This window comes from Perognathus longimembris, chromosome 20 (assembly GCF_023159225.1).
Source record: "Perognathus longimembris pacificus isolate PPM17 chromosome 20, ASM2315922v1, whole genome shotgun sequence".
NCBI classification, from domain to species: Eukaryota; Metazoa; Chordata; class Mammalia; order Rodentia; family Heteromyidae; genus Perognathus; species Perognathus longimembris.
This window is the reverse complement of record NC_063180.1, coordinates 24,547,234-24,575,071: the sequence shown is the minus strand read 5'-3', so window position 1 is coordinate 24,575,071 and position 27,838 is coordinate 24,547,234. Positions and strand designations below refer to the sequence as shown.

General features: G+C 48.3%; 1 pseudogene; it reads left to right on the top strand.

Annotated features, from left to right (window-relative positions):
• The window catches only part of LOC125339067, a 69,674-nt pseudogene that overhangs the window by 11,466 nt on the left and 30,370 nt on the right, over positions 1-27,838 (top strand).

Here is a 27,838-nt window from a genome sequence, read left to right as displayed (position 1 = left end):
ATAGCAATTTCTTAATTTTTTTTTTTGGCCAGTCCTGGGCCTTGAACTCAGGGCCTGAGCACTGTCCCTGGCTTCTTTTTGCTCAAGGCTAGCACTCTGCCACTTGAGCCACAGCGCCACTTCCAGCTTTTTCTGTTTATGTGGTGCTGAGGAATTGAACCCAGGGATTCATACATGCTAGGCAAGCACTCTACCACTAAGCCACATTCTCAGCCCCAATTTCTTGGTTTTGTTTTATTGAAAATATTATCCTTGTAAGTTTGTCAAACATCAAAGAGGAATTAGAAATTTGAGGTGATGACTTGAGGCTCTTGATTTGATAAAGTATTCTAGGAAAAAAATGGAGAGTTACACATCGTAAAATTTGACCCTTGAAACCATCTGGCTATGCTATGATCATTCTGAATCATGGAGTATTTTGGTCACTTTTAGAGCATTTTGATTGGCTATGGTTCTTCAACTCTCTCCTATTTATACACACATATACTATATAGACTATATTATATAATACATAACATTTCCATACCAGTTTCCAGTGGATTGTATCTTGAGTCCCAATTGAGTCACATGAATGTGTGTGTGTGTGTGTGTGTGTGTGTGTGTACGTACAGAGATTGTAGCCATGTCTAATGAGAAGCGCTAGAATCTTCCTCCTCTTGTATGTCTTGGAAATCCTTTCCCCATATTTACAGTCACCCCTTTTCTTTTCTAGAAAGGTCATGAGGAAGCCACTCTTTGAGCTGTGCTTTGTTCTGGGAAGCAGTGATTGCATCGGCCATGCCAGTACCTTGCAGTTCAGACCACAGTACATCCTGCTCCCTCTGTGAGACACTGGTGCCTTCAGGGATTCTCGACAAGGGCCTGCAGAAAGCTCACAGTAATCACCTCAGAGATGCTAGCAGGAAGTTTGTGTGATAATTGTTATCTGGGAAAAGGCTTCCAGAAATTTCTGGGCTCCTCAAGTCTGCACACCCACTGCTACTACAGGTGAGATGATGATTGTGGGTCAGAGGGGTGGGGAGGTCAGCTCCCACTGCACCCTGCATCCTTAGCTCATGGTCTGCCCCCACCCAACCTCACAGTGAGCATCTGGCTTGTGGAGTTGGCCCTATTGTGGTCACCATCCTGGCAAAGGGAACCAGCCTAGTGAAAAGTTGTCATTGTGATCAGAATGGTGGAATCCATAAGGGCCAAGAAAGCCATGTGCAGGTTTTGGAGAAGTGCTCACATCAGATAAGAAGATTCTGGGTGTGTAAGTCTTGACCAATGCCTAGGAAAGATGTCATACCAGAGTCATTTGGTAACCATTGTGGCAGTAAGCAGTTTATGCACTACTGCACATAGCTTGTTGGGGTAGGTTCCTGATGGACTCTATCTATTTTTGGGGGGGTGGGGTTTTGCCAGTCCTGGGCTTGGACTCAGCATAATAACCTGAGGGGCAGAAGCCCCTCCCCACGTTGGCGTGATTGCCACGCCCCACTGCGGAAGTAGGAGATCCCGCCCCACATTGGGGGGACCGGAACCTTCACTCCGGACTGCCCGTGGGGGGGTGTGGGGGGGAATAAAAAGGGCAGGACTTTCGACGGGGGAGAGTGGGGGGAGGAAGGAGGGGAGAAGCTGAGAGAAGAAACGAGGAAGGAGGCGAGGAAGAAGCCCGAGTGCAGACCAACACCGAGGGGAGGCCCGGAGTCTGGACCAGTGGTTCAGGAGGCCGGAGTCCGGACCGGTCGGAGGAAGAATGGAGCGGTGAGCTGTACCGGACGGGCCGGAGAGCTGAGAAAAGAGAAGAGCAGGAGGAGAGAGGAGTGAAGTGCAGCAGAGCGGAACCAGACAGCCTGGAGGAGTAGAGCGGAGAGCTGAACCGGGGCCAGCGGGAGGGACGGAGCAGTGAGCCGAACCGGAACCTGAGGCCTGAGGAGGAGTCCGGAGCCTTAGGCCTAAGGCCTGTGGGAGAGTCTGGAGCCTTAGGCCAGAGGAGTCCGGAGCCTAGAGCCTGCAGAAGGATCTGAAGCCTTAGGCCTGAGGGAGGGTCTGAGGCCTGAGGAGGAGTCTGGAGTCTCCGGCAGAGTCTGAAGCCTGAGGCTGGCAGAGAAGCCTAAAACCTGTGGGGAGGCTTGAGGCTTAAAGCTTGAGGAGAGGTGAGGCCTACAGGAAGGAAGCTTGCTCCTCTGGAGGTTTGGAGATTGGGAATCTGAGGCGGTTAGAAACTAAGGTGGAGGTTCAGAGTCGGCGTCAAGACAGGACTCAGGTCAGTTCAGGCTAGTCACAGGCAAGCATTAGGAGGTGGAGGGTGGCACTGGTTCTGCGTTCTAGATTGTAAAAAGAACCTCTTTGTAAATAAAACCCCATCCCACCTTAAGCTGTGCCTTGATGGATTATTCTTGCTCTTGGCATACAACACTCAGGGCCCGAGCACTGTCCCTGGCTTCTTTTTGCTCAAGGCTAGCACTCTACCACTTGAGCCATAGCACCACTTCCAGCTTTTTCTGTATATGTGGTTCTGAGGAATCGAACCCAGGGCTTCATGTATAGGAGACAAGCACTTTACCACTAGGCCATATTCCCAGCCCCAAATACTTCTTTCTTTCTTTCTTTCTTTATATTTACTTTTCTGGTACTGGGGACCAAACCCAGGATGTTGCACTTGCTAGGCAAGTGCTTTACCACTGAGCTACATCCCAGCCCCTGTATCTACTTTTTAATTGTTTGTACTTTATTAAAATATCTCAATGTTCACTTACAGGTGATAGTGACTTGGCTAAGGAACCTTCACAAGCAGATGGAACCTCATCATAATGACATTTTTTTGGTAGTGGAGCTTGAGCTCCAGGCCTGGGCTTTCTCCTGTGCCAAGCGGTTACCCAGGCACTGGCTGGTGGAGTGGGTGCTGCACCACTGCTCATCATGATCACATCATGGACAGTCAGTCCACACTATTCATGGCATTTCCTGATGTCATGTAGGTGGGGGTCATGCTCAGAGCCAGCTTCCCTGTGGTGACAATCCTGTACACACAGCACCAGTGAATCCGACACATGCATAGGACCAGTGGCTCCAGCCCCTTGTGTCCTCCCCAGAATCCAGAGCTCCCAAGGGCGTCCTGCTCCCCAGGAGCCCCTCCTTCTACTCTTACCTGCCCTGTTGTGTCCTCCATGTGTGCCCTGTCTTCAGCACATTCCCAGCTGGCTTCTGATGAGCACAGCGGCAATAGCTTCTGGATAGTTTGCACGGTGAGTCCCTTTCTGCTCCTGAACTGACTGCAGAGCCTCCAGCCTCTACCTGGCCAGGATCAGGAAAAGGAAAATCTTCTCATTTCTCAAGATCACATGAAGGAGTGTTGTGTGTGCGACTTTCAGTTGTCTTTTTCACTTTGGTATGTTCTTTGGGTTGTAAGCACTGGAGCTACACCTCAAGTACCCAAGAGCTTAACACACATGATTCTGTAGTGTATTATATGTGTTTAAATGTCTTACATGTGTGGCTTTTCCATCAAGCAGTATTTTTGAAGATTTACATGCTAATTTTTAACCTTTTTTGGTGGGGGGAGGGAGGGTATCAGCCTTGGGCCTTGAGCTCTGGTCCAGGGCACTGTCCCTGAACTTGTGTTCCTCAAGGCTAGCATGCTACCACTTAGACACAGAGCACTGCCACTTGTGGTTTTCTGGTGGTGAATGAGAGATAAGATTCTCTAGACTTTCCTTCCAAAGCTGGCCTCTAATGTGGATATGCAGACCTCAGCCTCCTGAGTAGCTAGGATTACAAGTATGAGCCTCAGGCACCCAGCCTAGCTTTTCCTTATTAAAAAAAATTCAAAGGACTAAAACAGAGGGGAAGGTATATTTTCCAAGGAGGAATGAAGAATAGAACCTTTTTTTTAAAAAAAATTCCACCAGTCTCCTGGGAGGTCAGACTTTTAGCCTGAGAAGAGGGGCTCAGAACCCTGTTTATTTTTCTGTTATTGTGCCTATCCTGGGGCTTGAACTCAGGGCCTTTAGCTTTTGTGCTCAAGGTTGGCATTCTACACTTGAGTTCTACTTGCACTACAGCTCCACTTGTGGATTTTTTTTTTTTGGTAGTTAACTGGATATTAGAGTCTCACAGACTTCCCGGGCTGGCTGGCTTAGAACCACCATCCTCAGATCTCAGCCTCCTTAGTAGTGAAGATACCAGGGGTAATCAACAGGGCCTGTCTTTTTTTTTTCTAACAGCATAAATGATGGTACAACCAAATGAGATTAAGAATAGAAAAGGGACTATTTAGACATATTCTCAAGGGCATACAGGACCTTGAACACCATGTTCATTGAGGCACTATTCACCATAGCCATAAACATCCCTGATGATCCATGTTGTCTGCAGAGAAATGAGTGACACTGCATATTGCCCTGTGGAGCAAAGTCAGCCAGGTTCAGAGGAATAGAGTAACAGGCCCGACTGGATAAATGCATAAAGAAGATGTAGATGTTTCCATCGCAAACTACTACTAAGCCAGGAACAAGAATGAAATCCTGTCATCTGCAGCAACATCAGTGGAACTACAGATTGCTGTGTCTGCACAGAAAGGGAAATACATGTTCTGAAAACAGTCAAACACAGGATGGAGGGACAGGCACAGTGAGACCGGAAGGGTCCAGGTGAGGAATGGACTCCCATGCAATAAAGTGGACCTGAAACCCAGGGTGAGGAGTCGCTCCTGATCCTCCCCTGAGCACAGTAACAAAACTCTTGGGGCAAAATCACCACTGATAACTATCAAAATGACTAGGAAATTATAGAATGCAAGTTACCTCCACACAGGTGACCATGCGTGAAAGTGCTTGTCACCCTGCTTTCCGGAATATATATCAAATGTTATATCCAAATCCCCAAATGTGGGCAATAGAGATGAAACCATTCTTAGGAACATGATAATTACTAAAGGATGTCCTTCATAGAAATGTCTCATTCTGGGGCTGGAATGTAGCTCAGGCAAAGCACTTGGCTAGCAAGTGTAATGTCCTGGGTTCTATCCCCAGTAGCAAAAAATGAGAGAGAAATGTCTCATTCTGGTCTGGGAAAGTGGCTTAGTAGAAGAATGCTTGCCTAGCAAGCATGAAGCCCTGGGTTTGATTCCTCAGCACCACATAAACAGAAAAAGCTGGAAGTGGCGCTGTGGCTCAAGTAGTAAAGTGCTAGCCTTAAGCAAAAAGAAGCCAGGGACAGTGCTCAGGCCCTGAGTCCAAGCCCCAGGACTGGCAAAAGAAAAAGAAAGGAAAAGAATGTCTCATTCTATTTTCTTTCTGCCTGTTTTTGTTTTTTTGTGTGTGTGTGTGTGTGTGTGTGTGTGTGTGTGTGTGTGTGTGTGTGTGCGTGTGTGTTAGTCCTGGGGCTTGAACTCAAGGCCTGGGTGATTTCTCTGAGCATTTTTGTTCCAGGATAGTGCTCCACCACTGAGCCCCAGCTCCAGTTCTGGTCTGTTTGATGCTTAATTCCAGATAAGAATCTCATGGACTTTCCTGTCCAGGCATTCTTCGAACTGTGACCATCAGATCTCAGCCTCCTGAGACTACAGGCATGGGCTATCAGCACCCAGTGCAATTATTTTTTTCTAAAAAGGGTAAATGATGGTACAAGCAAATGAGATTAAGAATAAAAAGGGAAACTTTTGGTTGGAAACTTCTGGGAACCATGGCATACACACCACAGAGGTCACTCACAGCCATCACGTGCCCGGCTTTGGTGTCTCCTAAGAACCTACTGCAATCAAGGAGAAGTGAGGAAGTCTCCACCACTGCCATCCTCCCTGGAGAAGCACCCTCGAGAAAGTTTGAGCAGTTTCTTGGTAATTGTCACGGGGGAAAAGAAAAAAGTTTTCTGTTAACTCAGCTTGTAAATGTATGCACAGGGATTGCCACCCCAGGTGAAGAGATAATCACAGCCCCCAGAGAGGAGACTTCACCTCTGAAGCACACATTTTTGTCTCAGAAACAATATACCTGCCATCCACATCCTGAGAGAAAAGAGGAGCACATATGTTTGCTGCCCTCCACGCGGCCCAGCCTGCAGCAGAGACTCCAGGTTTAGCCGTCTGGGTGAGTGATCATCTCAAGAAAAGAAATTCTAGATTGAACTAAGTTGCATGACAAAGCCACAGAGGAAGTATAGGAAGGAGTTGGGGCAGTGAAAAGATCTGGGACTCTAGGACTCAAACTCCTAAGCCCTGAGGGTTTCTAATTTCCGGTCTCCTCACAGCAACTCCTGAGGTTGATGACAAGTGACAAGGAATCCTGATTTTCCAGGTACTTGGGAGTGGTGTTTTCACCTCCAAGTCTGTATTGTGATATATTTGCCCACCCTTCCCTGCTGTCTGACTCCGTCCTCCTCCTCCTCCTTAAACTGCACCATCCCCAGAGCAGACATGTTTCATCTTCTTGGTATGTAGGGTTAACTTGTGTGTTCAGTGTTCCGGAAATGGTGGTGGCCTGGGACCCCCACTCCTGCAGTCAGTGTGTTGGTGCCTAAGTGCATGTAGCCTTGTTTTTGTGTCATGTTTTGTGTCATATTTTTAGTCATTTGTGGGGTTTGAACTAGGGGACTAGGTGCGGTCTCTGAGCTTTTGTTGCGCAAAGCTAGTCCTCGACCAGTTTGAGCCACATCTCCAAGTAGAGTTTTCTGGTGCTTAACTGGAGGCAACAGTCCAGACTTTCTGCAGGCTGGCTTTGAACTGCAAACATCAGATCTCAGCCTCCTCAGTATCTAGGGTAACAGGTGTGAGCTACCGGTGCCAGGGTTGTTTATATTTTAGATCTGAATCCACACAGGAGTGAAATACAGGTGTCCTTCCTCTGTCAGAGCCTGACTTCCCTACACTCAATGCCATTTCTCCAGCTTCACCTATTTCCCTGAAAATTCAGCCTCTTCTTGTTGTTGGATGAACAGAATTGAAATCTTCTTAATGCATAAGAGATGGTAGGAGAATATTTCCAGTGGGATTAGTGATGGATGAAGAATGTTGAATTCCCTTGGAACCATGCATGCCTCAGTTGTCCATACCAGATCATCTAGTTGAGACACAAGGAACTAAAAAAATGGAAAGGATGGGAGATGCCTATGTGTCTGTGGGGGTGATCTTCTTATCTCAGAACATGGTTGGAATTCTGGGTAATTTCTCTCTTCTCTACCATTATCTATTCCTTTCCTGCATGGGGAACAGAATAAGAGTCACAGACTTGATTCTTAGGCACTTAGTTGTGGCCAACTTCTTAAGTCTTCTGTGTAGAGGCATTCCCCAAACCATGGCCGCATGGGGCTTGAGAAACTTCCTCAGTGATCTGGAATGCAAACTGGTTTCTTATGTCTACCGAGTGGGCAGGGGGGTGTCAATCAGTAGCACTTGCTCCCTGAGCATCTTCCAGGCCGTCAGCATCAGCCCCAGGGCCTCCAGGTGGGCAGGGCCGAGGGGCAGAGCCCACAAGCACATTGTCTCCATGGTCTACCTCAGCTGGGGAGTCAGCCTCCTGGTGAACATTACTTTTCTTCTGTACATAACTGTACCAAACACATATGACAACATGACCATTTTAAAAAGCTATGGATACTTTTCCTCCATGCGTCAGGACCTAGTTGTTGAGGTACTGCACATGGCCTTGCTCTCAGTGCCTGATGTTCTGTGTCTGGGGCTCATGCTCTGGGCCAGCATCTCCATGCTTTTCGTCCTCTACACACACAAGCAGAGAATGCAGCACATCCAGAGGACCAGCGTCTCCTGCAGAGCCTCTCCTGAGTCCAGAGCTACCAAAAGCATCCTCCTCCTGGTGAGCGCCTTTGTCTCCTTTTACACCTGGTCCTTCATCTGTCAGATTTGCTTGTTTGTGACTTACAACCCCAGCCCTGTGCTGTACCATATGGCTGCATTTGCTATGGGCTGTTTCCCAGCTGTCAGCCCTTTTCTGCTCATGAGTGGACGCTCTACTCCCTACAACCTGTGCTTCACCTGCAGGAGGAGGAGGAAAATGGTCCTCCCCTGAGGAGCATTCAAAGCTTGCATTGCTGTCTGGAGTTTGCTGCCATTCCAGAATCTCCACACCTAGATAAAAGTCATTTGATGAGAGATAGTAATGTGCAGCACACATGTAGACGCCTGTGTCTTTTTGTGCTCTATTATGTCTATATGTGCATGTGTTCACCTGCCTCTATTTTCATGACCCTTGAAATGATATGAAAAGTTAAAGTGTTTATTTTGAGATAATGCTTATTACACCACGTGAAATTCCACTGTAGAATCTATTCCTTTAAATGGTGATCATGTCACTTTACAAGATAAACTGGTTAAACTTATCTAACATGTTTAATTCCATTTTGATTCTTTGATTTTTTTTTTTTGGTCTGTCTTAGTTACCTATTGAATGAAGCAAATAATTCTTGAAGCTCTTTCTTCAGCTGCAGAAAGTAGTTAGAAAGAAAATTGCCTCTGGATGCAGTTACTATGAGGCAAACTGTAACTCCATTAGCCACCTGCGTGTGACCTGACATGACTATGCAGTTTCTCTGTAAGTGTTGTAACCTCAGCCAGGTTTGACCATGTGGTATTTGCCTTTATAAACCCCAATTTGAGGACTGCTCAGGGCCACAGTGGCAGCTCCCAAGTCTGCACTGTGTCCCTGTCTGGTCAGCCCACTTTTTTACAGTCACAGTTTCAGCTCCCAAGTCTGTGCTGCATCCCTGGCGGGTCAGTTCGCTTTTTGCTTCCCCAATAAATCCATCTTGCTTGAGACTGTCTCTGAGTGGTGGACTCTTGGAGGGATGGGGAATCCCCTCTCTTGAATCCCGTAACAAAACCAGTTCCACGGTCCGGTCTTTGCTTTGCCTCTGGCTGTGAGGAGACAAGGTGTTTGTGGTGGTTTGCAACAAAGGAGGGAAAGAAGGAATCAAAGGAAGGAAGGAAGGAAGTGCTATCTATGTAAACTGTCTGAGAAATGACATATTGAATGATCAAATCTTAGAGTTTTTATTAGAGCATTAGCAATCTGAAGGCACCCAGTTGTTACAGAGGCCTGCAGCCCACAAATACACTTAACACTATCAGGAAACAGGCCAACGTGGAAAGATAGAACAAAAACCATACCAACAAACCAATCCAGCTCCAATGGAGAGCTGACTTGGGATGCCACGGTACGAGAGACAGGCCAGGAGACAGGACACAAGACACAGACATGGAAACATGTGGCATGGTGTAATGGTACCTGAGCTGGCCTGACCCTAAATAGGATCAGGTCAGGGGCCTGGGTCACAGGAAGCTCCCAGACCCAGGCACTTGAGTGACAGGTCCAGCAACCTATATAGGCCATGTGCCCACCCCAGTCTCTTGCAATTCAGGAACACCTGAAGAACTTCCCTTCCTGTAGGAATCTAGGCACAACCATCAAGACAAGATGCTAGATAGTACAACTTGCCATGTGTCCAGTGATGGTGCTGGCTAGATCTGACCTGCATACTACAGAAAAAAAGGAAGGAAGGAAGGAAGGAAGGAAGGAAGGAAGGAAGGAAGGAAGGAAGGAAGGAAGGAAGGAAGGAAGGAGAGAGTATTCCTGCTGGTGTAGCATTAACCAAAAATATCCAAGCTTCTTCCTGAAAGTTCTTTCCTTAGTCTTGTCTGTGTTGATTTCTTCCACTTTATTTTGTTTACAACTCTTCATTTTCCTTGGCAATGTATTTATATATATATATATATATATATATACACACACACATATATATGTAATCTCTAGTATTTCAACAATGACATTAAGTGCACTTTTGAAAACTAGTTGCAATGTAGTTAGTTTTAACAAATGAAGGCTCTTCCTTGAGAAAGTCACTTGCTTGGGTAATATGAAATTTGCTACAATCCTTCTAATTTCTTTTTTTTTTTTTTGGCCAGTCCTAGGCCGTGAACTCAGGGCCTGAGCACTGTCCCTGGCTTCTTTTTTGCTCAAGGCTAGCTATCACTCTGCCACTTGAGCCACAGCGCCACTTCTGGCCATTTTCTCTCTATGTGGTGCTGAGGAATCGAACCCAGGGCCTCATGTATATGAGGCAAGCACTCTTGCCACTAGGCCATATCCCCAGCCCTCCTTCTAATTTCTGATGTGTTATAAGATAACCTTATAATAGCCTCTGGAGTCTGAGGCATGGCTATCTGTGCTGGCTGATGAGCAGGACCCCATCAATCAAGGGATTTCCATGACCAACCCTTTTCTTCTAGTGAAATGTACTGCAGGGTGGCAAAAAGCAGGAAATAGAGCTGATGCTCAAGTGGTAGTCACCAGTCTTGAGGAAAAAAAGCTCAGAGACAGTACCCAGGCCTTGAATTCAAGCCCCAGGACCGGCACAGAAAAGGAAACAAGCAGACAGCAGGCCTGTCTCCAGGAGCTAACCAGGAAATAAGCTTGATGTTGAGCAGGACTGTCAGCTCTGAGATGAGGCCCTCCTGATCATGAAGTTTCCACAGCCTCCTCCACAAAAGGGCTTGAACTACAGGCCCCATCTTCTCTGCCCTTCTTTCCCTTGTGTTACATCCTCTTTGCCCCCATAGTCAGATCTCAGGGCATTCCTCAAGGCCTCTCCACTCCCCACTAGCTTCAACCCTCAGATTCCCTCCACACCCCATGCACTAATCCAGACCAAAGTCACTCCACCCAGCACACAGATCCTCCATTTGCATGTGAGGATTTGTCTTGTGTTATTATCAACCTCATATATACCTGGTCCACACTGGACATGTGCTGTTCTTGTCCACTGGGGTCCTCCCCATCAGTGTCACCTCAGAGAGCTTGAATAGCAGTTAGTCTCCTGACCTAGAAGTGTGCATCCTCCACAAGTTCCCTTGCTTCTGATGGGCCCCAAGCTCTGCCACCCCATGGTTATTGATACACTCTCCATAATAGCCAAGATAAGGAAACAGCCCAGATGCCCCACAATAGATGAGTGGATCCAAAAATTGTGGCACCTACAGGGTACACAATGGAATTTTATGCAGCCTTTAGAAATAATAAAAGAGGGCTGGGAATGTGGCCTAGTGGCAAGAGCGCTTGCCTCATATACATGAAGCCCTGGGTTCCATTCCTCAGCACCACATAAACAGAAAAAGCTGCAAGTGGCGCTGTGGCTCAAGTGGCAAAGTGCTAGCCTTGAGCAAAAAGAAGCCAGGGACAGTGCTCAGGCCCTGAGTCCAAGCGACAGGACTGGCAAAAATAATAATAATAATATAATAATAATAATAAGAAGAAGAATATCCTTTGCAGGGAAACAGATGGTACTAGAACAAATCATGTTATGTGAGGTGAGCCACGCTCAGAGACAAGTGGAGCATGTTGTCTCTGATATGCAGAAGTTAGATCTAAAATGCACTGGGATATGATACAGGATTTTAGATTCTCACGCCCAGTGAGACAAAAAGAGTATATTCTTAGGAGAGAAACACAAAGACCCAGTGTGTAAATGCCTTTTCATATTTATAAAAAATAATACACATTGAAATGAACTCCAAGATATGGAAAGAGACCTCTCTTTTAAAAATGTTTAGTTATAGTCTTTATTTTTTGGTGACTCTGTCTTCTTTTCTTTATGTATGTTGTATTCAAGTGCATATCTTTGGAAGGGTTGGTTGAGGGTACAGAACTCGAGGGAAAACGGTGAAACATTGCAGCAGTGGAGCTCACTGGACACTGATGAAAGTGAACTATACAACTCATGGGTGGAGGTGGGAAGGAGGAACTGGGAGGGAATGAGGGAACAGAAGACACTGTATGAAAGGAAATGTGCTCATTACCTGACTCATGTAATTGTAAGCCCTCTGTAAAGCACCTCTATGATAACATCAAACTAAATAATTTATGTATATATGTACATATATATAGTTAGGTCCACCAGGGAAAATGGCCTCTCACCCTTGTTTTTTCCTGGATACACACATGGTCCCTCCTCTAGATACCTCCGTCCAGCATTCATAACCCAGGTAAGGGGCACATCTTGGGATAGTGGGAGGCCCCTCAGGCTCTGAGGTCTTCACCACAACCAGACTCCTCCTCACCCTCTTCTTCAGTCTCCACCATTCCCTCCACCCCCTTTCATTACCCCTGGCGCCCTTGCAGCCTTTCCCTTGCCCTTTGTTCTCTTCTCCTCTTCCCTTCCCTTTCCCCTGCATCCCTTGTACCCCCTACACCCCCATCATGTACAGGCCAGCACTATGCTCTGCCCCCAATAAACTCTTTTGTGCATGAACCACTGGTGGTCTCCTTTTGGCTGAACCTTACTTATGTGACCCTCAAGAAGAACAGCACCTGTCTCACAAGCACGAGGCCCAAGTACAGAACCCCAGTCTGCCAATATAAACACATGTCTGTACAAATGTGTGCATAGCCCATCTGTGTTTTCTTGAGACCGGTTGTCAGAGATGCCTTGTGCTTGCTGCTGCAGACCATGAAAGCAGACCGTTCCACACTAAGGGAATAAACAAGGGAACACCTTGAAGGACCTTGATCTCTTTCATGAATGTAACTAGTATGGTCGCTGGGGGGCAGCACTGATTCAGCCCGAGCTCCCGGTCTGTCTGCAGCTTCTACTCCTGGAGCAGACAAGAACTGACTTCCCTGCTCAGAGCCCAGGACAGAGAGCTGGCCTTTCCTGCCTTCCTGGTGCCTCCGCCCCATGCACGGCCAGGCGAATGACAGCTTCCCAGAGTGCCTGAGGCAAGTGTAAGCAGAGGTTCCCAAAGTGCGTGGGGCTCTAGGGTGGTGCTCAGTGTGAGGAACCTGGGGAGCCCAGGACAGCGGGGAGGGAGCAGAGAGCACCCCAGCAATGGTGCCTTGGGAGCCATGTGTGCCATCCATGTCCCCAGGCAGCCGCTCTGGCGTGCACCCCGGGGCAGACACAAGGAGTGGAGGAAAAGTGTGGGTGTGGATTTAGCATCTTGGGCACTGCACGTCTCTGTCTACAGCATGCGATGACCACTAGGGTCACACATATATGGGGACTGACTCAGACACCTAGGGTCCCACCTCTTTCAGGCCCACCTAGGCCAAGGTCTGGCCTCTCACCACGCCCCTCTCTGTGGCCCCGCCCACTTGCGTTATTTCCCCGCCCAGGACTGGTCCATTACACACGGTTTCGTTCTGGCCCCGCCCGCCCACAGGGCTCTGGCCCTCGCCCCGCCCCCTTTATGGTCCCGCCCGGCCCGCATTCTTTTCCCTAGCTGCGCGCGCAGCTCCCCGAAGATCCGGAAGCTGTTGGTGTGGAACAGAGTTCGGGGTGCGGTTGGTGAGTCTCCCTCGGTGTCAGAGTAAGGTTGCGCTTCGGGGTGTCCCCGGCCGCCGCGGCGGGGTCGGGCGTCGCCGGGAGTCCCCGCGCAGTCCCTCCGGCCCGAGAGCCTGGGTTGCCCCGGCCCGGCCTTCCTGACTTCCGCCGGCCCTGGCGCGGCCCGCGGCGCCCGGACCACTGCGGTTCCCACGCCCCTCCGTCCGGCGTGGGGGAAAGGTGGCGTCCCTGATTCCCCATGCCTAGACTCTCGGTCCCCGGCCCCGGCCCCGGCCTCCGGGCCCCCGGCCAGGACCCCCAGGCAAAAATATCGATTTGAGGCCCCCCCAGTCTATGTCCCTCGGCCCGAACCCCCAACCCAGCCACATCCGCGACCCCCCACCCCGCACTGACCCTTTCGCGACCCAGGTCCCTGGCCCCCAAGCCCTGGCTTCGCCCACGGGGTGACCCCTGCCACAGCCCCGGACCACCGCCCCACTCCGAGATCAGGCCCCTGACGCTGGTCCCCACCTCTGGCTCCAGCCCCAGCCTGCCTGGCTCAGTCCCTGGCAAGCTCCCACTGGACATTGTGAGAAACCCCCTCCCCCCGCCCATCGCTGATCTCTGCATCCTTAGACCAGGCTCATTCACTCCACTCCTGTCCACCCCACCCCACCTCTACCCTGCACTGCGCTGGCGCCCCTCCCTAACCTACCCCAGGCCGGGATGGGAAACCAGGGTCCAGCCTTGTTACACTGGATCTGTACATGGGGCTCTGCGAAGGTGAGGGCAAAGGATCATCAGGAGAAAGACTGAGAGGAAGTCATGAAAACAGGAAGAGAAGACAGAACCCCAACAACAGGTGGCAAAGTAGGGAATGGGGTGCAGGCTTTGCAAAGAATGGGTGGCAGGAGCAGAAGCCACAAAGGAAACAGCAGAGAGAAAGCAAATGGAGAAATTAAAAATGTTCCTCCCCAGAAGAATCCAGGACATCACATAGGTGGTGGGGTTCAGGAAACAGAGGAGCACTTCCGAGTGGGAGGAGGGCAGAATAATTTGCAGTTGTGCAGAGCCATTTGGTCCGTGGGAAAGAGGAGTCACAGATTACAAGGCCAGTAGAGGGAGCAGAGCCCATGGTTGTAACTCTAGCAACTCAGGAGGCTGAGATCTGAGGATGGAGGTTTGAAGTCAGCCTGAATGTAATGTTTTTGTTTTGTTTTGTTTTTAGGTCATAGACTGGGACTCAGACTGAGTACTTGATGCTTTTTCTCTCATTAGCTTTGGTGCTTCAACCCCTCCATACCTCCAGCCCCTCCCTGAGACTCTTACCTCCAATTAACCACCAAAAAACCCAGAATGGAGCTGTAGCTCAAGTGGTACAGCAATGGTATTGAGTCACAAAGTTCAGGCACAGCACCCAGGTACTGAGTTCAATCCCTGGGACCAGAGTTCCCCAACACCCCCATGAGTGTGGAGTGGGCCGCAGAGGGCCATGTTCCCCACAGTGAGGTCTTCCCTGGGCATGGGCTGGGGTTGGAACACAAAGAGGGTGTGTTGTGTCTGAGCATTAAACAGGATATATTCTGCACTCAGGACTGACCTCTGGAAAGTGATATTACCTGAGGAGGAAGCTCTAGGGAAGAGGAAGGAAAAAGAAAAGGAGCCAGGGATGGCGGCTGTGACTCAGGTAAAGCCGTGTGGCATCTCCTTCGTCTGAAGAGCTGGGCCTGGGTGCTGACTGTGTAGGCACCTGCTTACCATATCTGCTCACACTCCCCCACACCTTTCCTCAGCCCTGTCACCTCCACTGAGCGTGGGCACAGGAGGACATCGCCTAGGCAAGGAGACCGTTTGTCTGAAACCTCTGCTGTTTTTCGTTTCAGCTTTGGGTTCTTTCCCCTGCCCCTACCCTACCCCCCCAGACCTGGAGCTTGAATTCAAGGCCCAGTACGGTCCTGAGCTATTTTGCTTAAGGCTGGTGCTCTACCACTTGAGTCACAGCTCCACTTGTGGGGTTTTTTTCGTAGTCAATTGTACTTTCCTGCTCCAGTTGGCTTTGAACCCTGATCCTCACATCTCAGCTCCCTGGACTGGCTAGGATTATAGGTGTGAGCCACTGCTGCTCATCATGCTTCCTCACTAACTCAGAAGAATGCTTGGATATAATTCCATGTAGTTTCTTCCTTTTGGTGTCATATCAAAGACACTATTGCAAACTCTAACATTCTGATGCTTCTTTCTGTCCCTGATGTGTTGATTGCTTTGTCATGGTAGGTATCTGATTATAATTCCATTGAGTACTTTTTCTGAGTCCATGGATGTGTGTGAGTGCAGTGATTTTCTTTTTCTCTTTCGGGACAGTTGACATTCAATGACGTGGCTGTGGAGTTCACCAGGGAGGAGTGGCGGTGCCTGTCCCCAGCTCAGCGGGCTCTGTACAGGGAAGTCATGCTGGACAACTACAGGAACCTGCTCTCCCTGGGTGAGGATGACCTCCCTGCACAAGTCGGGTTTTTACTCTTGGTCTTATTTTCCCCTGAATGTCTGGAGGGTCCCAGGTTCCCCGACTGGACACAAAGCTCTATGGACTCGGAGCCTGAAACCTGCTAACGTGGCCTCCAGATTTAATACCCACCCTTTGTCCTGCCTCCTGTGCAGTGCATGTCCCTATCCCACAGCTTAAAGTGAGCAGGTGTGCATGTCAGCTATGGCAGCCTTCTCTCTTGTTCTCCTTTGTTCCTTTTGTCCCTTCCCTTTCTTCTCTCTCCCTTCCTCCACTCTTCTCCTTTTCCCTCTGTAGGGCTTTGTCCATGCCAGGCAGGTCTTCTCATCACTGAGTGACATCTCAAGCACTATGGCAGGCCTTCCTTTCCCCTCCCCATCACACCCCCTTTTTCGTTGAAAAAAGATTCCACTTTGTAGCCCTGGTTGTCCTTGAACTTGCCATTGAATTTGTGAGTGCAGGGATTACACAGATGACACCACACTTAGCCCGTAACAGTTTGGATGTATCAATTGCCTTGCACTTCTGACTCCGTAGTTCTTGCACTGCTGTCTGCATATTAAAGTGTCCTCTTAGGTTTTCAGATGGAGGCAGTGTGGTGAATTTGTGCACTGTATTTGTGCACCCATGGGTGATGTCCCCTTTTCATGTAGGTGTGGGACTGGGAATTCCAGAAAGGTCACAGAGCATTTTCTTTCTATGAACAGGAATCTCCCCTCCCAGCCTGAGTGTGATCTCCCTGTTGGAGCAGGGAAAAGAGCCCTGGGTGGCACAGAGTGATGTGGAAACACCAGGAGAGCTGAATGGTTGGGAAGGCACCAAAGGCGTGAGCGCAGGTAAGAGCTCAGACGTGCAGAGATGGACCTGGGGAACCTGGCCATGAATGAAAGTCTTCTGTGGGAAAACAAAAGTTCCTCTGCTGTGAGCCCTAAAAGACTTTAGAATTTTCCCCCACTTGTTGCTCTGTCCTTCAGAGGACACTACATTTCCTGTATCTATTGAAGGGCTCCCAGGCTGACTGGCTGGCTAATCCTCGGTATGCAGATCCCTGGTGTCTCTTTTACATGCTGACTTCCATTTCCTTCAGATGTATACCTAGAGCAAGATAGCTAGGCATTCAACTTCTTACATTTTGTGCTTTTTCTACAACACAAATTCTTTTGTGGTTTTTTTTTTTAAGAGGAAATTACTTGTTCATTTTATCACAGATTACTGTTTATATTTTTTTATTAACTTGACTAGCATCTAAATGTAATCAGCATGTATTGTGCAACATAACTGCTAGATATCTCTTGTTAGTGTTAAGATCTGCTCACTGTGAGTGAGTGTGGGCAGTTTATAGCACATACGCCAGGTGGCTTTGATTTTGGTTTCTTTTCTGGCATTTTTGTGTAAATTCTTCCCATCTTTTCTGCTGTTACTTTGCAATTCAAAAGTGCCAGTTATTTCATTCTGCAAACTGCTTTGGGCTCGGAAGCATTATTGTGTGATAGGTGCATTTACTTGTACATATTCTGTATGCTGAAAATAGGCTTCTTTTTCTCTTTGGTTATGATATAACCATGTGGCTTTTGGCACTTAGATATGCTGTGGGACCCCACAGGCAAAATCCTGTCTTCCTGTCAATGAGATTTGCTCAGAGTGCATGTTTTCCTCATGGGTTGTTTGAAATGATGTGTAACTTCTCTTTAAATTGGATCCCATAATGTTGGATTTTATGGTTCTCAGAGTTCACGTGGCTCCTCTGTGTGTAATATTTGCCATGTGTGTAATGTTCTCTCAGTGTGAAATGCTTCACTCTGTGATTAATCAGATGGAAACTTTTATCTTGCAGATACCTCTCCTGGATATGTAATTAAAGAATTACCACCCAACGCAGGCAGCAGTGTGGGAAAGATATCCCAAAGTCATGAGGACAGTGGCACTGAGGAGTTTCCCCACAAGGAAGTCCAGAAAGATCCGCCCGACTTTGAGTGGGCATGGAGAGATGCAGAAGGCAGTGCTAATGGGGTGCTTGTGGTCCCTAGAGAAGATGGCGGTGGCAGAGCGGAGTCGGAGGATGGGAGTCGCGCGGGGAAGCAGCCCACGAGGACGTGGCTGGGACAGCACCTCCAGGTGCACCCGCTGTTTCTGTCTGAAGGGCCAGGGGTGTGGCATGACATGGAGCAGTCCACCCTCACCAGGCTCCCCATGTCGCCCCCTCAGGGGAGCCCCTCCCCTGGGAACACGCACATTGCCCACAAGGGGGATGATGCTTCAGTCTGTTCTTACTTACACATGCAAATACCCGACATCGGGGGACAGCCGTACAAGTGCCTGGAGTGTGGCAAGGCGTTCAGCTACCCCTCGTCCCTGGCAAATCACCTACAAATCCACACCGGGGAGAAGCCTCACCGCTGCACAGACTGCGGGAAGGCTTTCTCCACACATTCCCACCTCCTGGCTCATGAGCGATGCCACAGTGGCCCGAAGCCTGACCCATGTGGTCTCTCTAAACTTGCTGGTCTCTTGGTTCACGAACAACGCCATAGTGGTGCAAAGCCCTACCGCTGCTCAGAGTGTGGGAAGGAGTTCAGCAAGATGTCCCACCTCACCGTTCACTACAGGACGCACACTGGGGAGAGGCCTTTCCCGTGTGGCAAGTGCGGCAAGGCTTTTGTGAAGCGCTCTGGCCTCACCAAGCACCAGGTTGTGCACACCGGGGTGAAACCACACCGCTGCACCGAGTGCGGGAAGGCATTCAGCCAGGATGCCAGCCTGGCCGTGCACCGCAGGACCCACACTGGGGAAAGGCCATACTGCTGTGACCAGTGTGGGAAGACATTCACACAGAAATCCAGCCTCGTGCGCCACCACAGGACACACACAGGGGAGAGGCCGTATGCGTGTGGCGTGTGTGGCAAGGCCTTCAGCACGTTTGCCAACCTCACTGCCCACCAGACGGTGCACACGGGCCAGAAGCCACACAAGTGTGCCGAGTGTGGGAAGGCGTACACTCATGCCTCTGGCCTCGCTGCGCATCGCAGGACCCACACTGGGGAGAGGCCGTACGTGTGTGATACGTGTGGGAAGGCATTCAGCATCCGCAAGAGCCTCACCGAGCACCAGGTGGTTCACACCGGGGCGAGGCCATACCGCTGCGCCCAGTGCGGGAAGGCATTCACTCAGAACTCCCAGCTTGTGCGCCACCACAGGACACACACCGGGGAGAAGCTATACTCCTGTGACGTGTGTGGCAAGGCGTTCAGCATCCGCAAGAGCCTCACGGACCATCAGGCTGTGCACACCGGGGCGAGGCCATACCGCTGCACCCAGTGCGGGAAGGCGTTCACCCAGAGCTCACAGCTGGTGCGCCACCGCAGGACACACACCGGGGAGAGGCCGTACGTGTGCAGAGAGTGCGGCAAAGCCTTTCATTCCCACTCCAACCTCAGAACCCACCGCACCATCCACTCAGGATACAAGCCCTACCAGTGCACAGAGTGTGGGAAGACGTTCACACAGAACATGCACCTTGTGCGCCACCACAGGACACACACCGGGGAGAGGCACTACGTGTGTGAGACATGTGGCAAGGTATTCAGCCGGAGTTCCAACCTCACTAGCCATTGCAGGCTTCACTCCCAAAAGAAGCCCCACCAGGGAGGGCAGTGGGGTGGGATCCCCCCAGGTGCTGCCTGCAAGGACTCATTCTCCACAGAATATAAAGATGAGGATGAAGGAAAACCACTCTCCAGGAGTGCAGGTGTGCAACCCAGTGGGGTGCTTCCTGCTAGAATCCCCCCAGAGGGTAGTGAGCTTGAGGGCATGACCATGACTGTTTTATAAACAGTTTGTGAGAATGGCTGTCACAGAAAACAGGAAATCTTGCCATGTGCACAGCAGAGGCTCAAATGCAAGTTCCAGTCAGTGGATATCAGAACAGATGGCTTTGCAGAAACCATTCAAGCCAACCGTGCTTACCTCTGTGCATGACAACTAGGCAATTCATCTGTTCTCTCATTCACCGTGAAGGTCTCCTATTTACAAAAGAATTCCAAGCCAAGAACAGGTTACAATGAGATATATACCCAGGGTGCAGGGATGTCTAGAATCAGTGAATTCAGATTACCAAGTGCAATTATTTGGGGTGTTGTGCCTTCATGGTTGAGCCTTGCTAATGAAATGCCCGCTTTGTAGGTTTTCCCCTGCGGGGTCCACAAAGAGCCGGACCCACCATCTCATGAGGATTCTTTCTGTTCATACTCTGGGAAAGGTGAATCTTCCTATGAAATCAAAGGCTGTGCACAGCAGCCTCTGGAAGGGGTTGAGAAAAGTGTGGAACCGGAGCCACAGTGTTGCATCCTTCACTTTGATGCTGCTCTTGAGAAGAATGCACTGCACCGACTGCATACAGGGGCCACCAAGGATTGAGCGCACCCAGGTACTCATGTGATGAGCAAATGCTAGGCTACCCGAGCCTGGATATGACAGAGGGGATGTAGGAAAGTGGCCGTACCTATACTGAATGACCATGGCTGTCATGTAGCAAAGATTGCTGACCAGTCTTCTAATAAGACAAATTCATCTTGCTTCTTGAGATGAAAGAAAGCATTTTCTAGATTAGGGAACTTAATTTGATCTTGAATGAGGGCTTTGAGGTAGCTCAGTGTTCAGGAACTTTCCTAGCAGGTACCAGGCTCTTAGCTCAAGTCTCAGGAACACACACACACAACCAGAATAGCGTTTTCATGAGGATGTTTATATAGAACTGCTATTAGGTTTTGCTACTGCTCTATTCAGAATGTATTGATGTTTTAGACAATAAAATATCCTTTAAAAATTACTGAACAATTCCTGATTTCTATCCAGATAGTTTTACTTCATTTCTGTCTAATTCTACTTGACAGAAAACAATGCTTTTAATTAGAAATCGAACTTGACACAGCTTTGGGAACCTCTAAATTCTTTGTCCCCACTACTGTTCTCCACACTGTTTGGGTGTGGTGTAGGCCACACAAATGGTAAAAACCACCACCCAACACGTGTTTTTATGTTGTAATATGTGTGGTTGCATTTCTAAAGTTACCATTTCCCATGAAGCAATATTCAACATTTTTCATAAGAAATATATATTTTGCATGTTTGTAGAACATGTTAGAACAGTGACACTGGCTGGATGCTGGTGACTCACATCTGTCATCAAAGTTACTCAGGAGGCTCAGACCTGAGGACATTGGTTTGAAGCCAGCCTAGATAGTAAAGTATGTGAGGGTCTGGACACTATCCCTTTGCTATTTTGCTCGAGGCTGGTCCTGTACCACTTGAGCTACATCTCTACTACCAGCCTTTTGGTGGTTACTTGGTGATAAGAACCTCAGATTGTCTGCTTAAGAATCGTGGTTCTGAAACCTCAGCTTCCTGAGGGAGGGAGGATTACAGTTGTGAAGCAACAGCACCTGACTCAATTTAAATTTAAAGCATACTTTTGAAAAGTACCTCCTTGAATACGGAAGAACCCTAGCCCCCTCTAACCAAACAGATTTAGGGTCCTAACATATACTTCTCCCCAAGAGATTGAGAACAAAAAATATGTACACAAACAGAGAAACAAGAACAGGAAAAAAACAAACTCTTAGCTAGTACATAGAAGGACAGAAAACCGTGAAGCACCCTCCCTTCACCCCTCCATTTAGTGCCACCAGAGCAGCTGAACCACAAGACCAGCCCCATGGCTGTCCAGAACCCTAGGACAAGACTAACCAGCAAGACTGCAGCATCCAGACACAGAAAACTCCCGCAGCACCAGGAGCCAGCCAGTGCAGACAACAACTCAACCAGCACCATTTGACTGCAACATCCAGACCCAGAGAACTTTCACATCATGGCCGGCCAGCCCACAACCAACTCCAGGATCAGTGAGTACCCTGCCAAGGACCCCTCCCCATGGAAGACCAGCCCTGGAGGTGGCCCAAGAGCTTGGCCCGACTCCTCTCTCCCACCCAAGAAGGGGCACCATACTTGAAGAGGACAAAGAAGCCAGAGCCCCTCCTCATTCCCCCCAACCCTACCTGTTGTCTTCGAGCAGAAGATCACCAGGGCCCTACTGGAGGGCACTAGAATGCTGGATCCTCCACAGTGCTGGCTTTTGGCAGGGAAAGCCAACCTGTTTGAAAACAACACAGACAAACTCCCATGGCACCCATGGAAGCCCACCCCTCCCAAAGCCTCATGCCCAACTAGGAGGCCTGAGTCTAGCCCCCTAACCCTCACCCCAGCCCGAACTGCACACCTTCTAGCCAGCAGAGAGCTTGTTGGGCCAGGGCCAAGGCAAGCACACACTTAGGCAAGTGCTTGCTGGCCAGGGGACCACGTGTGGGCTAGTTCACACAGTGTGACTAAAAAGAATATACTCTTAGGAGAGAAACACAAAGACCCAATGAGTAACTGCCTTTTTATATTTATATAAAATAATATACATATTGAAATGAACTTCAAGATATGGAAAGAAGAGACCTTTAAATTTTTTTGGTTATAGTCTTTATTTTTTTGGTTATTCTTTTTCTTATGTATGGTGTATTCAAATGAATATCTTTGGAAGTGTTGGTTGAGGGTACAGAACTCAAGGGAAAATGGTGGAACATTGCAGCAGTGGAGCTCACTGGACACTGATGAGAGTCAACTATACAACCCGTGGGTAGAGACCAGAGGGAGGGATTGAGGGAGAGTGAGGGAACAGAAGACACTGTATGAAAGGAAATGTACTCATTACCTAACTAGTGTAATTGTAATCCCTCTGTCCATTACATTTACATTACTGTATAACAAGAGTAAATTAATAAAAACTATATATATACATATATATAATTGGCTGGCACAGTGGCTCACACCTGCAATCTAGCTAGCTATTCAGGAGACAGAGTTAGGAGGATTGGAGTCCAAGGTCAGCCCAGGCAAAAGAGACCCTAGCTGAAAAAATAAATCCAAAAGGGCAGGTATATGCCTCAAGAAGTATAGCACAGCCCGACACTGGTGGCTCATGCCTGTAATCCTAGCTACTCAGAAGTCTATATCTGAGGATCTCAGTTCAAAGCCAACCCAAGCAGGAAAGTCTGATCTCCAATTAACCACCAGAAAACTAGAAGTGGTGCTGTGCTCAAGTGGTAGAGCACTAGCCTTGAGCTGAAGAGCTCAGGGAAAGTGCCCAGGCCCAGAGTTCAATCCCCATAACAGATGGAAAGGAGGAGGAAGGGGAGGAGGAGCACCTGCCTAACAAGCACCCGGGCAAGTTCAGAACCCCAGTCTGCTAATATAACCACATGTCTGTACAAATGTTTGCATAGTGACTCTGTGCTTTCTTGAAACTGGTTGCAAGAAATGCCTGGTGCTTGCTCCTGAAGAGCATGAAAGCAGACGGTTTCATACAATGGGAAAAGCTTAGAGGACCTCATGCTCTTTCCTTAGTGTAAAAAGGATGATCTGCTGGAACTCGCATGGTCTGTTCTCATTGCCTTTGTTCTCTTTTCCCCTCCTCTCTCTCTGTTATCTCCCTCTCTCCTCCTTCCTTTCCCTCTCTTTTCTCTGTCCACTCTGCTCTCTTCTTTCCCTCTCTCTCCTCTCCCAATCTCCTTTCTTTTCCCCCCCTCTCCTCTCTCCCTTCCCACTGTCCCCTCCCTCTCTGCCCTCTTCTTTCCCCTCTCCCTCCCCATGCGTCTCCCTCTCTACACTCCCACCTCCTTTTCCCCCTCGCCTTCCTCTTCTGTGCTCTGCCCAGTCTCCCCTCTCACTGCCATCTCCATCCCCACTCCACCCACTTTCCTCTTTGCTTTCTGCTCTCCTTTCTCCTGTCTCCCCCTCTCCCCTCCCTCTCTCTTTTTCCCCTCCCCTCTCTCTTGTCCCCTCTCTTCTCTCCCCTGTTCTCTATCCCCTCTCCTCTTTTCTCTCTCCTCTTTCTTCCTTCCTCTCTCCTCTCCCCTCACTCATCCCACTCAGTGGATCTGGATTCTGTGGAGAATAGAAATAATTGGTTTCCCAGGTTCTTGATCTCCCAGAGTTTTCCCCAATGCGGGATGCAGTGAGCCCCCACCCTCTGGTGCTCTTCCCCTGACCGCTCAGCCTTTCTTCAAAGCCACGGGGACATGGGCCTCTGCTACCTGGAACTCCCCACTCCTGTGAGGGAGAAATAAGGGGATTTTTAAAAGTCATTCACAGATGGGTGCTGCTGGCTCATGCCTATAATCCTGGCTTCTCAGGAGGCTGAGATCTGAGGAACACAGTTCAACACCAGCGTAGGCAGGAAAACCCATGAGACTCTTGTCTCCCAATGAATCAGCAAAAAGCCAGAAATGTAGCTGTGGCTCTAGAGCACCAGATTTGAGCTAAAGAAGCTCAGGGATAGCACCCACACCCTGAGTTCAAACCCCAGGACCAGCACTATAAAAAATGTAATTCACTGGACTTCATATGTTTGACAAATATGGAATGCAGACCCGTATTGAATAGCTCTCATGATTTGCCATCAAATAATTGGGAAATTTGTTCATGCTGGTGTCAGTGAAACTAACATGGACAGTCCCAACTGATAATGTTAGTGAGGCAGACATCTTTGAAAACTTCAAATATGCTTCGCTTTTTTATTTTTTATTCTCTCTCTTTCTTGGTGCTAGTCCTGAGGCTTGAACTCAATGCTTTGTCCCTGAGCTTCTTTTGCTGAAGGGAACTGCTCCACCACTTCAATCACAGCTCCATGTCTGGCTTTTTGCTGATTAACTTGAGATTAGAATATCATGGGCTTTCTTGCCTTCCCTAGCTTTGAACTGTGACCCTCAGATCTCAGCCTCCTGCGTAGCTAGGATTACAGGCCGAAGCCACAGGCACCCTGCTTGGCTTTTCCTTCTTAAAAAAAAATTTCAAAGGACTAAAACTGATGGTGACAGCATATTTCCTAAGCATGAATAAAGGGCAGAACATTTTTTTAGTTTCCACTCATCTCCTGGAGTTCACACTTTGAATCTGTGAGAGGAGGCTCAGAACCTTAATTGTTTAAAAAAAAAATTTTGTGCCCATCCTGAGGCTTGAACTCAGGGCCTGGGCGCTGTCCCAGAGCTTTTGTGCTCAAGGTTATGCTTGACAACTTGAGCCATAGTGCCGCTTGCGGCTGTTTTGGGCAGTTAATTCGAGATTAGAATCTCATAGACTTTCCAGCCTCTCCTGACTTAGAACGGCCATCCTCAGATCTCAGCCTCCTGAGTACCTATGACGACAGGCGTGAGCCGCCAGCACCGGGCTCAGAGCCCTAATACCAACCAGCTCCAAACAACAGCCATTGGGTTCTCTGGAGCAAAATATAAGTCAGCAAACCATGCTGACTTTGAAATCCTTCCCATCAAGGGCTTGGGTCTTTGTAAGTGCTCATGAACTACCACACACTAGACCATTCCTTGAAAATTCTGCTTTTTGGAAAATAGTCAACATTCCTAAAAGATTTTTAATCAGGCTGTTTGATAAAACAAAAACACTAACAACTCATTTCTGCCTTCACATCCCAGTTTGCCCTCTACAGATTTCTTTCATTCTTATTTTTTTCCTTAGGAATCAAACCAAGGTTGGGGAGAATGACAGATAATCACCTGTTGTCTTTCTTTCGGTCTGTAGCCACTCGGTGGGGTGGGCAGAGAGGACCTGCGCTCCGGCAGGGCGGCCTCTGGGATAAGCAGGAAGGCAGGCTGAGGAGAGGCCTGCTCTTCCTGACTTTATAGTGCCCCACTGCCCCCCAGGATATCCTCAAACCCACTCTAATGCAACCCAGGGCTGTAGCCATTGGTTGCCTCTGGCCCCGCCCAGATTTGACTGACTGTTCTGTTGGCTGTTCTGACCACTCATATTTTGCTGCTACAACTGAAAAAAGTGGAGAAAAACATGTCCCCTGGTGGGCACTGGTGGCTCACATCAATGATCTTAGCTACTCAGGAGGCCTAGATCTCAGGATCATGGTTTGAAGCCAGCACAGGCAGGAAAATCTGAGACTCTAATCTCCAATTAATCTCCAAAAAGTCAGAAGCAGGTGTGGCTCAAGTGGTAGAGTGCCAGGCAAGGGCAAAAAAAGGCTCAGGGACAGAGTCCAGGCCCTGTGTTCAAGCCTCTGTACTGGCGTACACACACACACACACACACACACACACACACACACACACGTATGTATGTAGGCAGAGGAAACTGTAATCATGTCCTCTGAAACTAGCCTCATTGTGAAATCAGTTTTTCCACCTGCCCTGGTTTCTTGAGTTCAAAGTAGCTTTGTTCAAGCAGTGCTGTGTAGAATTTGAGTAGGGGGACAACAACAATGACCTGCTATAAATGTTATTAAATGATATCTAAACAATAACAAATGTTGGAGGGGATGTGGCCAAAAGGGAACCCTACTACATTGTTGGTAGGAATGTAAACTTGTTCAACCACTCTGGAAGGTTCCTCAGAAGGCTAAACATAGAGCTCCCCAAAAGATTACAAGCAAGACCACACTAAAGCTACCAGCACAACAATGTTCATCGCAGCACAATTTGTCATCGCTAAAATATGGAACCAACCCAGATGCCCCCTCAGTAGACGAGTAGATCAGGAAAATGTGGTATGTATACACAATGGAATTCTATGCCTCTATCAGAAAGAATGACATTGCCCCATTTGTAAGGAAATGAAAGGACTTGGAAAAAATTATACTAAGTGAAGTGAACCAGACCCAAAGACACATGGACTCTATGGTCTCCCTCATAGGGAATAATTAGCACAGGTTTAGGCGAGTCATAGCAGAGGATCACAAGAGCCCAATAGCTATACCCTTATGAACACAAAAGATGATGGTAAGTGAAAGGAACTCCGTGTTATGGAAACAAGTGTTATATCATTGTTGTAAATATTTTCAACATGCCATGTGAAACCGTACCTTTTTGTTTGTTTGTTTCTCTAGTATTCCCTTCCTGTGATTGTACTCCCACTATCACTTGATCTCATCTGAGTCCCCTGGATACTGCTTATATGTGTATTAGAATTAGGGAAGGGAAAGGGAATATCAAAATCAAGAGACAAAGGATAAAAAGACAAACGATTCCAAAAGCAATACTTACAAAACCATTTGGTGTAAACCAACTGTACAACTCACGGGGGGCCGGGGGAAGAGGGAAAGGGGAGGGAGAGGCAGGGGGGGAAATAATGGAGGAAGTAAAAAGTTGAACAAGAAATGTACTCACTGCCTTACATATGAAACTGTAACCACATCTGTACTTCACTTTGACAATAAAGGAAAAAATAAATATCTATTATTATTAATTTTTTGCTGGTCCTGGGCCTTGAATTCTGGGCCTGAGCTCATTTTTGCTCAAGGCCAGCTCTCTACCACTTGAGCTACAGCCCCACTTCCAGGATTACTTGGGAGATAGGAGTCTCTAGAGCTTTCCTGCCCAGGCTGGCTTCCAATCCTAATCCAAAAATCTCAGCCTTTTGAGTAGCTAGGGTTACAGGTATGAGCCACCAAAGCCCGGCTGACATCTATTCTTAAATTGTTATTTCTTATAGCACCTGTTGGTGATTTAATGCTCCATGCCTTAGCCTTCCACACCCCAACACCTTGTCCATAAGACAATCTCTAGGGTTGGGTCAGCGCTCCCCTGGAAATGAATAAGAAACAGAAATGAAAATGATGTTTATTTGGTTCTGACGGTGTCCGCAAGTACCTGAAAACAAAGGGGCATGATCTCCCTGATATATGACTGTTAAGAAAGGGAGATGGAGAGACAGTAGAGACCAGGTCTGTGAAACCAAAAACTGCTTGTCAAATGGTATTTTCCACAGGATTGGGGCAGCGACCCAACAGTATGTAACTAAAACCAAACAACTACTCAACATATAAAGGTCAAAAATTGACCTCTCAGTGGAATACAATAGCTCAAAAGCTATGTATGTATGTTCATATAAGACTACTGTCAACATACTGTCTAATATCGACATTACATTTAAAGCCCTAGGTGAATTTTCTTGGGCTTGGCCACGTGGCTACTGTATATGTTCTTGATACATTGTATATTGTATATATGTCTACCTGACCTAGAG